Source organism: Panulirus ornatus, chromosome 32, assembly GCF_036320965.1.
Source record: "Panulirus ornatus isolate Po-2019 chromosome 32, ASM3632096v1, whole genome shotgun sequence".
NCBI classification, from domain to species: domain Eukaryota; kingdom Metazoa; phylum Arthropoda; class Malacostraca; order Decapoda; family Palinuridae; genus Panulirus; species Panulirus ornatus.
In genome coordinates, this window is record NC_092255.1 from 11,099,112 (window position 1) to 11,113,336 (window position 14,225).

Genomic DNA, 14,225 nt, shown 5'->3' on the forward strand with positions numbered 1-14,225 from the left:
CAAGTGTGGTACCCATTCCAGAAATCCAGTAATCCAACAACACGCACCTACCTACACTTTTAAACGCACATACCGATCCATTGAGATATATATGGCTTGCAAACAGACTTTCTTTTAATCTTTCAAATTTTTCTTTTTTTTGTTAGTTTTCTTAACAAATCTCTTTTTATTCTTCTAAAAAAAATATTTTTTGTCTTTCACTTCCGTGTTTATTTAGAGTTCCCGAGTTGTTTTTTTTCATCTTCCAACCAGTATTTCAAACAATTCTTTTAACAAAACAGATGTTTTAGTTTTCCAAAAGCTCTTTTTAAGTATTTTCAACAATATTTTCACAACACTAATTTATATTTGTCATCTGAACAGATTTTTTTTTCACTTCTAAATAGTTCTTATCTAGTCATCCAAACGGATCTTTTTCGTTCTTCTTAATAGATTTCTTTAATCTTCCTGGCAGGTCTTTTTTTATCTTCCAAAAAAAATATTTTTAGTCTTTCAATTCCGTGTTTATTTAGAGTTCCCGAGTAGTTTTTTTTGAAGTTTTCCAAACAGCAGTTTATTCATCTTCCAAGCAATTTTCAAACAGTTCTTTTAACCAAACAAATCTGTTTTAGTTTTCCAAAAAGCTCTTTTTAAGTATTTTCAACAGTATTTTCGTAACACTAATTTGTTTTTGTCATCTGAACAGATTTTTTTTTCACTCTTCTAAATAGTTCTTATCTAGTCTTCCAAACGGATCTTTTTCGTTCTTCTTAATAGATTTCTTCAATCTTCCTGGCTGGTGTTTTGTCTCTTCCAACACTTATTTCTTAGTCTACTAAAGAAATTGAAAAAAAAGTCGCTTATTGTAACCGACACTCTGCAAAAAGAGTGGCTTGAACGGGTCTCTCCTACGATTATTTATGCAAGCCTGCTACCCAAACATCTGTCCAGAATTCCATCAACACGCAACTACCTACACTCCTAAAAGCATATACTGATCTAATGATATATGTATGGTAGTATGCCTGTACAAATGGAAAAAAAAAATGGCGAAAAGAGAGGCTATCTACCTACCTACCTATCTACAAATGGAAAATAAATTTGCTTAATTTTACCTCAACTCTGCAAAAAAAGGACTTTTTATGCAGGCTTTTTTACGCAAGCCTGGTACCCATTCCAGAAATCCAGTAATCCAACAACACGCACCTACCTACACTCTTAAACGCACATACCGATCCATTGAGATATATATGGCTTGCAAACAGACTTTCTTTTAATCTTTCAAATTTTTCTTGTTTTTATTAGTTTTCTTAACAAATCTCTTTTTACTCTTCAAAAAAAAATATTTTTAGTCTTTCAATTCCGTGTTTATTTAGAGTTCCCGAATTGTTTTTTTGAAGTTTTCCAAACAGCAGTTTATTCATCTTCCAAGCAGTTTTTCAAACAGTTCTTTTAACCAAACAAATCTGTTTTAGTTTTCCAAAAAGCTCTTTTTAAGTATTTTCAACAGTATTTTCGTTACACTAATTTGTTTTTTCATCTGAAAAGATTTTTTTTTCACTCTTCTAAATAGTTCTTATCTAGTCTTCCAAACGGATCTTTTTCGTTTTTCTTAATAGATTTCTTTAATCTTCCTGGCAGGTGTTTTGTATCTTCCAACACTTATTTCTTAGTCTACTAAACAAATTGAAAAAAAAATCGCTTATTGTAACATACACTCTGCAAAAAGAGTGACTTGAACGGGTCTCTCCTACGATAATTTATGCATGCGTGCTGCCCAAACATCTGTCCAGTATTCCATCAACACGCAACTACCTACACTCCTAAAAGCATATACTGATCTAATGAGATATGTATGGTAGTATGCCTGTACAAATGGAAAAAGAAATGGGAAAAAGAGGGGCTACCTACATACCTACCTACCTACCTACACTCTTAAAAGCACATTCTGATCAATTAAGATATGTATGATTAGGTACATATACAAATGGAAAATAAATTTGCTTAATTTTACCTCCGCTCTGCAAAAAAAGGACTTTTTATGCGGGCTTTTTTATGCAAGTGTGGTACCCATTCCAGAAATCCAGTAATCCAACAACACGCACCTACCTACACTTTTAAACGCACATACCGATCCATTGAGATATATATGGCTTGCAAACAGACTTTCTTTTAATCTTTCAAATTTTTCTTTTTTTTGTTAGTTTTCTTAACAAATCTCTTTTTATTCTTCTAAAAAAAATATTTTTTGTCTTTCACTTCCGTGTTTATTTAGAGTTCCCGAGTTGTTTTTTTTCATCTTCCAACCAGTATTTCAAACAATTCTTTTAACAAAACAGATGTTTTAGTTTTCCAAAAGCTCTTTTTAAGTATTTTCAACAATATTTTCACAACACTAATTTATATTTGTCATCTGAACAGATTTTTTTTTCACTTCTAAATAGTTCTTATCTAGTCATCCAAACGGATCTTTTTCGTTCTTCTTAATAGATTTCTTTAATCTTCCTGGCAGGTCTTTTTTTATCTTCCAAAAAAAATATTTTTAGTCTTTCAATTCCGTGTTTATTTAGAGTTCCCGAGTAGTTTTTTTTGAAGTTTTCCAAACAGCAGTTTATTCATCTTCCAAGCAATTTTCAAACAGTTCTTTTAACCAAACAAATCTGTTTTAGTTTTCCAAAAAGCTCTTTTTAAGTATTTTCAACAGTATTTTCGTAACACTAATTTGTTTTTGTCATCTGAACAGATTTTTTTTTCACTCTTCTAAATAGTTCTTATCTAGTCTTCCAAACGGATCTTTTTCGTTCTTCTTAATAGATTTCTTCAATCTTCCTGGCTGGTGTTTTGTCTCTTCCAACACTTATTTCTTAGTCTACTAAAGAAATTGAAAAAAAAGTCGCTTATTGTAACCGACACTCTGCAAAAAGAGTGGCTTGAACGGGTCTCTCCTACGATTATATATGTATGGTAGTATACCTGTACAAATGGAAAAAGAAATGGGAAAAAGAGGGGCTACCTACATACCTACCTACCTACCTACACTCTTAAAAGCACATTCTGATCAACTTAAGATATGTATGATTAGGTACATATACAAATGGAAAATAAATTTGCTTAATTTTACCTCAACTCTGCAAAAAAAGGACTTTTTATGCGGCTTTTTTATGCAAGTGTGGTACCCATTCCAGAAATCCAGTAATCCAACAACACGCACCTACCTACACTTTTAAACGCACATACCGATCCATTGAGATATATATGGCTTGCAAACAGACTTTCTTTTAATCTTTCAAATTTTTCTTTTTTTTGTTAGTTTTCTTAACAAATCTCTTTTTATTCTTCTAAAAAAAATATTTTTTGTCTTTCACTTCCGTGTTTATTTAGAGTTCCCGAGTTGTTTTTTTTCCATCTTCCAACCAGTATTTCAAACAATTCTTTTAACAGAAGTTTCCAAACAGCAGTTTATTCATCTTCCAAGCAGTTTTTCAAACAGTTCTTTTAACCAAACAAATCTGTTTTAGTTTTCCAAAAAGCTCTTTTTAAGTATTTTCAACAGTATTTTCGTTACACTAATTTGTTTTTTCATCTGAAAAGATTTTTTTTTCACTCTTCTAAATAGTTCTTATCTAGTCTTCCAAACGGATCTTTTTCGTTTTTCTTAATAGATTTCTTTAATCTTCCTGGCAGGTGTTTTGTATCTTCCAACACTTATTTCTTAGTCTACTAAACAAATTGAAAAAAAATCGCTTATTGTAACATACACTCTGCAAAAAGAGTGGCTTGAACGGGTCTCTCCTACGATTATTTAGGCAAGCCTGCTACCCCAAAAATCTGTCCAGAATTCCATCAACACGCAACTACCTACACTCCTAAAAGCATATACTGATCTAATGATATATATATGGTAGTATGCCTGTAGAAATGGAAAAAAAAAATGGCGAAAAGAGAGGCTATCTACCTACCTACTTATCTACAAATGGAAAATAAATTTGCTTAATTTTACCTCAACTCTGCAAAAAAAGGACTTTTTATGCAGGCTTTTTTACGCAAGCTGGTACCCATTCCAGAAATCCAGTAATCCAACAACACGCACCTACCTACACTCTTAAACGCACATACCGATCCATTGAGATATATATGGCTTGCAAACAGACTTTCTTTTAATCTTTCAAATTTTTCTTGTTTTTATTAGTTTTCTTAACAAATCTCTTTTTACTCTTCAAAAAAAATATTTTTAGTCTTTCAATTCCGTGTTTATTTAGAGTTCCCGAATTGTTTTTCAATTCTTTTAACAAAACAGATGTTTTAGTTTTCCAAAAGCTCTTTTTAAGTATTTTCAACAATATTTTCACAACACTAATTTATATTTGTCATCTGAACAGATTTTTTTTTCACTTCTAAATAGTTCTTATCTAGTCATCCAAACGGATCTTTTTCGTTCTTCTTAATAGATTTCTTTAATCTTCCTGGCAGGTCTTTTTTTATCTTCCAAAAAAAATATTTTTAGTCTTTCAATTCCGTGTTTATTTAGAGTTCCCGAGTAGTTTTTTTTGAAGTTTTCCAAACAGCAGTTTATTCATCTTCCAAGCAATTTTCAAACAGTTCTTTTAACCAAACAAATCTGTTTTAGTTTTCCAAAAAGCTCTTTTTAAGTATTTTCAACAGTATTTTCGTAACACTAATTTGTTTTTGTCATCTGAACAGATTTTTTTTTCACTCTTCTAAATAGTTCTTATCTAGTCTTCCAAACGGATCTTTTTCGTTCTTCTTAATAGATTTCTTCAATCTTCCTGGCTGGTGTTTTGTCTCTTCCAACACTTATTTCTTAGTCTACTAAAGAAATTGAAAAAAAAGTCGCTTATTGTAACCGACACTCTGCAAAAAGAGTGGCTTGAACGGGTCTCTCCTACGATTATTTATGCAAGCCTGCTACCCAAACATCTGTCCAGAATTCCATCAACACGCAACTACCTACACTCCTAAAAGCATATACTGATCTAATGATATATGTATGGTAGTATGCCTGTACAAATGGAAAAAAAAAATGGCGAAAAGAGAGGCTATCTACCTACCTACCTATCTACAAATGGAAAATAAATTTGCTTAATTTTACCTCAACTCTGCAAAAAAAGGACTTTTTATGCAGGCTTTTTTACGCAAGCCTGGTACCCATTCCAGAAATCCAGTAATCCAACAACACGCACCTACCTACACTCTTAAACGCACATACCGATCCATTGAGATATATATGGCTTGCAAACAGACTTTCTTTTAATCTTTCAAATTTTTCTTGTTTTTATTAGTTTTCTTAACAAATCTCTTTTTACTCTTCAAAAAAAAATATTTTTAGTCTTTCAATTCCGTGTTTATTTAGAGTTCCCGAATTGTTTTTTTGAAGTTTTCCAAACAGCAGTTTATTCATCTTCCAAGCAGTTTTTCAAACAGTTCTTTTAACCAAACAAATCTGTTTTAGTTTTCCAAAAAGCTCTTTTTAAGTATTTTCAACAGTATTTTCGTTACACTAATTTGTTTTTTCATCTGAAAAGATTTTTTTTTCACTCTTCTAAATAGTTCTTATCTAGTCTTCCAAACGGATCTTTTTCGTTTTTCTTAATAGATTTCTTTAATCTTCCTGGCAGGTGTTTTGTATCTTCCAACACTTATTTCTTAGTCTACTAAACAAATTGAAAAAAAAATCGCTTATTGTAACATACACTCTGCAAAAAGAGTGACTTGAACGGGTCTCTCCTACGATAATTTATGCATGCGTGCTGCCCAAACATCTGTCCAGTATTCCATCAACACGCAACTACCTACACTCCTAAAAGCATATACTGATCTAATGAGATATGTATGGTAGTATGCCTGTACAAATGGAAAAAGAAATGGGAAAAAGAGGGGCTACCTACATACCTACCTACCTACCTACACTCTTAAAAGCACATTCTGATCAATTAAGATATGTATGATTAGGTACATATACAAATGGAAAATAAATTTGCTTAATTTTACCTCCGCTCTGCAAAAAAAGGACTTTTTATGCGGGCTTTTTTATGCAAGTGTGGTACCCATTCCAGAAATCCAGTAATCCAACAACACGCACCTACCTACACTTTTAAACGCACATACCGATCCATTGAGATATATATGGCTTGCAAACAGACTTTCTTTTAATCTTTCAAATTTTTCTTTTTTTTGTTAGTTTTCTTAACAAATCTCTTTTTATTCTTCTAAAAAAAATATTTTTTGTCTTTCACTTCCGTGTTTATTTAGAGTTCCCGAGTTGTTTTTTTTCATCTTCCAACCAGTATTTCAAACAATTCTTTTAACAAAACAGATGTTTTAGTTTTCCAAAAGCTCTTTTTAAGTATTTTCAACAATATTTTCACAACACTAATTTATATTTGTCATCTGAACAGATTTTTTTTTCACTTCTAAATAGTTCTTATCTAGTCATCCAAACGGATCTTTTTCGTTCTTCTTAATAGATTTCTTTAATCTTCCTGGCAGGTCTTTTTTTATCTTCCAAAAAAAATATTTTTAGTCTTTCAATTCCGTGTTTATTTAGAGTTCCCGAGTAGTTTTTTTTGAAGTTTTCCAAACAGCAGTTTATTCATCTTCCAAGCAATTTTCAAACAGTTCTTTTAACCAAACAAATCTGTTTTAGTTTTCCAAAAAGCTCTTTTTAAGTATTTTCAACAGTATTTTCGTAACACTAATTTGTTTTTGTCATCTGAACAGATTTTTTTTTCACTCTTCTAAATAGTTCTTATCTAGTCTTCCAAACGGATCTTTTTCGTTCTTCTTAATAGATTTCTTCAATCTTCCTGGCTGGTGTTTTGTCTCTTCCAACACTTATTTCTTAGTCTACTAAAGAAATTGAAAAAAAAGTCGCTTATTGTAACCGACACTCTGCAAAAAGAGTGGCTTGAACGGGTCTCTCCTACGATTATTTATGCAAGCCTGCTACCCAAACATCTGTCCAGAATTCCATCAACACGCAACTACCTACACTCCTAAAAGCATATACTGATCTAATGATATATGTATGGTAGTATGCCTGTACAAATGGAAAAAAAAAATGGCGAAAAGAGAGGCTATCTACCTACCTACCTATCTACAAATGGAAAATAAATTTGCTTAATTTTACCTCAACTCTGCAAAAAAAGGACTTTTTATGCAGGCTTTTTTACGCAAGCCTGGTACCCATTCCAGAAATCCAGTAATCCAACAACACGCACCTACCTACACTCTTAAACGCACATACCGATCCATTGAGATATATATGGCTTGCAAACAGACTTTCTTTTAATCTTTCAAATTTTTCTTGTTTTTATTAGTTTTCTTAACAAATCTCTTTTTACTCTTCAAAAAAAAATATTTTTAGTCTTTCAATTCCGTGTTTATTTAGAGTTCCCGAATTGTTTTTTTGAAGTTTTCCAAACAGCAGTTTATTCATCTTCCAAGCAGTTTTTCAAACAGTTCTTTTAACCAAACAAATCTGTTTTAGTTTTCCAAAAAGCTCTTTTTAAGTATTTTCAACAGTATTTTCGTTACACTAATTTGTTTTTTCATCTGAAAAGATTTTTTTTTCACTCTTCTAAATAGTTCTTATCTAGTCTTCCAAACGGATCTTTTTCGTTTTTCTTAATAGATTTCTTTAATCTTCCTGGCAGGTGTTTTGTATCTTCCAACACTTATTTCTTAGTCTACTAAACAAATTGAAAAAAAAATCGCTTATTGTAACATACACTCTGCAAAAAGAGTGACTTGAACGGGTCTCTCCTACGATAATTTATGCATGCGTGCTGCCCAAACATCTGTCCAGTATTCCATCAACACGCAACTACCTACACTCCTAAAAGCATATACTGATCTAATGAGATATGTATGGTAGTATGCCTGTACAAATGGAAAAAGAAATGGGAAAAAGAGGGGCTACCTACATACCTACCTACCTACCTACACTCTTAAAAGCACATTCTGATCAATTAAGATATGTATGATTAGGTACATATACAAATGGAAAATAAATTTGCTTAATTTTACCTCCGCTCTGCAAAAAAAGGACTTTTTATGCGGGCTTTTTTATGCAAGTGTGGTACCCATTCCAGAAATCCAGTAATCCAACAACACGCACCTACCTACACTTTTAAACGCACATACCGATCCATTGAGATATATATGGCTTGCAAACAGACTTTCTTTTAATCTTTCAAATTTTTCTTTTTTTTGTTAGTTTTCTTAACAAATCTCTTTTTATTCTTCTAAAAAAAATATTTTTTGTCTTTCACTTCCGTGTTTATTTAGAGTTCCCGAGTTGTTTTTTTTCATCTTCCAACCAGTATTTCAAACAATTCTTTTAACAAAACAGATGTTTTAGTTTTCCAAAAGCTCTTTTTAAGTATTTTCAACAATATTTTCACAACACTAATTTATATTTGTCATCTGAACAGATTTTTTTTTCACTTCTAAATAGTTCTTATCTAGTCATCCAAACGGATCTTTTTCGTTCTTCTTAATAGATTTCTTTAATCTTCCTGGCAGGTCTTTTTTTATCTTCCAAAAAAAATATTTTTAGTCTTTCAATTCCGTGTTTATTTAGAGTTCCCGAGTAGTTTTTTTTGAAGTTTTCCAAACAGCAGTTTATTCATCTTCCAAGCAATTTTCAAACAGTTCTTTTAACCAAACAAATCTGTTTTAGTTTTCCAAAAAGCTCTTTTTAAGTATTTTCAACAGTATTTTCGTAACACTAATTTGTTTTTGTCATCTGAACAGATTTTTTTTTCACTCTTCTAAATAGTTCTTATCTAGTCTTCCAAACGGATCTTTTTCGTTCTTCTTAATAGATTTCTTCAATCTTCCTGGCTGGTGTTTTGTCTCTTCCAACACTTATTTCTTAGTCTACTAAAGAAATTGAAAAAAAAGTCGCTTATTGTAACCGACACTCTGCAAAAAGAGTGGCTTGAACGGGTCTCTCCTACGATTATTTATGCAAGCCTGCTACCCAAACATCTGTCCAGAATTCCATCAACACGCAACTACCTACACTCCTAAAAGCATATACTGATCTAATGATATATGTATGGTAGTATGCCTGTACAAATGGAAAAAAAAAATGGCGAAAAGAGAGGCTATCTACCTACCTACCTATCTACAAATGGAAAATAAATTTGCTTAATTTTACCTCAACTCTGCAAAAAAAGGACTTTTTATGCAGGCTTTTTTACGCAAGCCTGGTACCCATTCCAGAAATCCAGTAATCCAACAACACGCACCTACCTACACTCTTAAACGCACATACCGATCCATTGAGATATATATGGCTTGCAAACAGACTTTCTTTTAATCTTTCAAATTTTTCTTGTTTTTATTAGTTTTCTTAACAAATCTCTTTTTACTCTTCAAAAAAAAATATTTTTAGTCTTTCAATTCCGTGTTTATTTAGAGTTCCCGAATTGTTTTTTTGAAGTTTTCCAAACAGCAGTTTATTCATCTTCCAAGCAGTTTTTCAAACAGTTCTTTTAACCAAACAAATCTGTTTTAGTTTTCCAAAAAGCTCTTTTTAAGTATTTTCAACAGTATTTTCGTTACACTAATTTGTTTTTTCATCTGAAAAGATTTTTTTTTCACTCTTCTAAATAGTTCTTATCTAGTCTTCCAAACGGATCTTTTTCGTTTTTCTTAATAGATTTCTTTAATCTTCCTGGCAGGTGTTTTGTATCTTCCAACACTTATTTCTTAGTCTACTAAACAAATTGAAAAAAAAATCGCTTATTGTAACATACACTCTGCAAAAAGAGTGACTTGAACGGGTCTCTCCTACGATAATTTATGCATGCGTGCTGCCCAAACATCTGTCCAGTATTCCATCAACACGCAACTACCTACACTCCTAAAAGCATATACTGATCTAATGAGATATGTATGGTAGTATGCCTGTACAAATGGAAAAAGAAATGGGAAAAAGAGGGGCTACCTACATACCTACCTACCTACCTACACTCTTAAAAGCACATTCTGATCAATTAAGATATGTATGATTAGGTACATATACAAATGGAAAATAAATTTGCTTAATTTTACCTCCGCTCTGCAAAAAAAGGACTTTTTATGCGGGCTTTTTTATGCAAGTGTGGTACCCATTCCAGAAATCCAGTAATCCAACAACACGCACCTACCTACACTTTTAAACGCACATACCGATCCATTGAGATATATATGGCTTGCAAACAGACTTTCTTTTAATCTTTCAAATTTTTCTTTTTTTTGTTAGTTTTCTTAACAAATCTCTTTTTATTCTTCTAAAAAAAATATTTTTTGTCTTTCACTTCCGTGTTTATTTAGAGTTCCCGAGTTGTTTTTTTTCATCTTCCAACCAGTATTTCAAACAATTCTTTTAACAAAACAGATGTTTTAGTTTTCCAAAAGCTCTTTTTAAGTATTTTCAACAATATTTTCACAACACTAATTTATATTTGTCATCTGAACAGATTTTTTTTTCACTTCTAAATAGTTCTTATCTAGTCATCCAAACGGATCTTTTTCGTTCTTCTTAATAGATTTCTTTAATCTTCCTGGCAGGTCTTTTTTTATCTTCCAAAAAAAATATTTTTAGTCTTTCAATTCCGTGTTTATTTAGAGTTCCCGAGTAGTTTTTTTTGAAGTTTTCCAAACAGCAGTTTATTCATCTTCCAAGCAATTTTCAAACAGTTCTTTTAACCAAACAAATCTGTTTTAGTTTTCCAAAAAGCTCTTTTTAAGTATTTTCAACAGTATTTTCGTAACACTAATTTGTTTTTGTCATCTGAACAGATTTTTTTTTCACTCTTCTAAATAGTTCTTATCTAGTCTTCCAAACGGATCTTTTTCGTTCTTCTTAATAGATTTCTTCAATCTTCCTGGCTGGTGTTTTGTCTCTTCCAACACTTATTTCTTAGTCTACTAAAGAAATTGAAAAAAAAGTCGCTTATTGTAACCGACACTCTGCAAAAAGAGTGGCTTGAACGGGTCTCTCCTACGATTATTTATGCAAGCCTGCTACCCAAACATCTGTCCAGAATTCCATCAACACGCAACTACCTACACTCCTAAAAGCATATACTGATCTAATGATATATGTATGGTAGTATGCCTGTACAAATGGAAAAAAAAAATGGCGAAAAGAGAGGCTATCTACCTACCTACCTATCTACAAATGGAAAATAAATTTGCTTAATTTTACCTCAACTCTGCAAAAAAAGGACTTTTTATGCAGGCTTTTTTACGCAAGCCTGGTACCCATTCCAGAAATCCAGTAATCCAACAACACGCACCTACCTACACTCTTAAACGCACATACCGATCCATTGAGATATATATGGCTTGCAAACAGACTTTCTTTTAATCTTTCAAATTTTTCTTGTTTTTATTAGTTTTCTTAACAAATCTCTTTTTACTCTTCAAAAAAAAATATTTTTAGTCTTTCAATTCCGTGTTTATTTAGAGTTCCCGAATTGTTTTTTTGAAGTTTTCCAAACAGCAGTTTATTCATCTTCCAAGCAGTTTTTCAAACAGTTCTTTTAACCAAACAAATCTGTTTTAGTTTTCCAAAAAGCTCTTTTTAAGTATTTTCAACAGTATTTTCGTTACACTAATTTGTTTTTTCATCTGAAAAGATTTTTTTTTCACTCTTCTAAATAGTTCTTATCTAGTCTTCCAAACGGATCTTTTTCGTTCTTCTTAATAGATTTCTTCAATCTTCCTGGCTGGTGTTTTGTCTCTTCCAACACTTATTTCTTAGTCTACTAAAGAAATTGAAAAAAAAGTCGCTTATTGTAACCGACACTCTGCAAAAAGAGTGGCTTGAACGGGTCTCTCCTACGATTATTTATGCAAGCCTGCTACCCAAACATCTGTCCAGAATTCCATCAACACGCAACTACCTACACTCCTAAAAGCATATACTGATCTAATGATATATGTATGGTAGTATGCCTGTACAAATGGAAAAAAAAAATGGCGAAAAGAGAGGCTATCTACCTACCTACCTATCTACAAATGGAAAATAAATTTGCTTAATTTTACCTCAACTCTGCAAAAAAAGGACTTTTTATGCAGGCTTTTTTACGCAAGCCTGGTACCCATTCCAGAAATCCAGTAATCCAACAACACGCACCTACCTACACTCTTAAACGCACATACCGATCCATTGAGATATATATGGCTTGCAAACAGACTTTCTTTTAATCTTTCAAATTTTTCTTGTTTTTATTAGTTTTCTTAACAAATCTCTTTTTACTCTTCAAAAAAAAATATTTTTAGTCTTTCAATTCCGTGTTTATTTAGAGTTCCCGAATTGTTTTTTTGAAGTTTTCCAAACAGCAGTTTATTCATCTTCCAAGCAGTTTTTCAAACAGTTCTTTTAACCAAACAAATCTGTTTTAGTTTTCCAAAAAGCTCTTTTTAAGTATTTTCAACAGTATTTTCGTTACACTAATTTGTTTTTTCATCTGAAAAGATTTTTTTTTCACTCTTCTAAATAGTTCTTATCTAGTCTTCCAAACGGATCTTTTTCGTTTTTCTTAATAGATTTCTTTAATCTTCCTGGCAGGTGTTTTGTATCTTCCAACACTTATTTCTTAGTCTACTAAACAAATTGAAAAAAAAATCGCTTATTGTAACATACACTCTGCAAAAAGAGTGACTTGAACGGGTCTCTCCTACGATAATTTATGCATGCGTGCTGCCCAAACATCTGTCCAGTATTCCATCAACACGCAACTACCTACACTCCTAAAAGCATATACTGATCTAATGAGATATGTATGGTAGTATGCCTGTACAAATGGAAAAAGAAATGGGAAAAAGAGGGGCTACCTACATACCTACCTACCTACCTACACTCTTAAAAGCACATTCTGATCAATTAAGATATGTATGATTAGGTACATATACAAATGGAAAATAAATTTGCTTAATTTTACCTCCGCTCTGCAAAAAAAGGACTTTTTATGCGGGCTTTTTTATGCAAGTGTGGTACCCATTCCAGAAATCCAGTAATCCAACAACACGCACCTACCTACACTTTTAAACGCACATACCGATCCATTGAGATATATATGGCTTGCAAACAGACTTTCTTTTAATCTTTCAAATTTTTCTTTTTTTTGTTAGTTTTCTTAACAAATCTCTTTTTATTCTTCTAAAAAAAATATTTTTTGTCTTTCACTTCCGTGTTTATTTAGAGTTCCCGAGTTGTTTTTTTTCATCTTCCAACCAGTATTTCAAACAATTCTTTTAACAAAACAGATGTTTTAGTTTTCCAAAAGCTCTTTTTAAGTATTTTCAACAATATTTTCACAACACTAATTTATATTTGTCATCTGAACAGATTTTTTTTTCACTTCTAAATAGTTCTTATCTAGTCATCCAAACGGATCTTTTTCGTTCTTCTTAATAGATTTCTTTAATCTTCCTGGCAGGTCTTTTTTTATCTTCCAAAAAAAATATTTTTAGTCTTTCAATTCCGTGTTTATTTAGAGTTCCCGAGTAGTTTTTTTTGAAGTTTTCCAAACAGCAGTTTATTCATCTTCCAAGCAATTTTCAAACAGTTCTTTTAACCAAACAAATCTGTTTTAGTTTTCCAAAAAGCTCTTTTTAAGTATTTTCAACAGTATTTTCGTAACACTAATTTGTTTTTGTCATCTGAACAGATTTTTTTTTCACTCTTCTAAATAGTTCTTATCTAGTCTTCCAAACGGATCTTTTTCGTTCTTCTTAATAGATTTCTTCAATCTTCCTGGCTGGTGTTTTGTCTCTTCCAACACTTATTTCTTAGTCTACTAAAGAAATTGAAAAAAAAGTCGCTTATTGTAACCGACACTCTGCAAAAAGAGTGGCTTGAACGGGTCTCTCCTACGATTATTTATGCAAGCCTGCTACCCAAACATCTGTCCAGAATTCCATCAACACGCAACTACCTACACTCCTAAAAGCATATACTGATCTAATGATATATGTATGGTAGTATGCCTGTACAAATGGAAAAAAAAAATGGCGAAAAGAGAGGCTATCTACCTACCTACCTATCTACAAATGGAAAATAAATTTGCTTAATTTTACCTCAACTCTGCAAAAAAAGGACTTTTTATGCAGGCTTTTTTACGCAAGCCTGGTACCCATTCCAGAAATCCAGTAATCCAACAACACGCACCTACCTACACTCTTAAACGCACATACCGATCCATTGAGATATATATGGCTTGCAA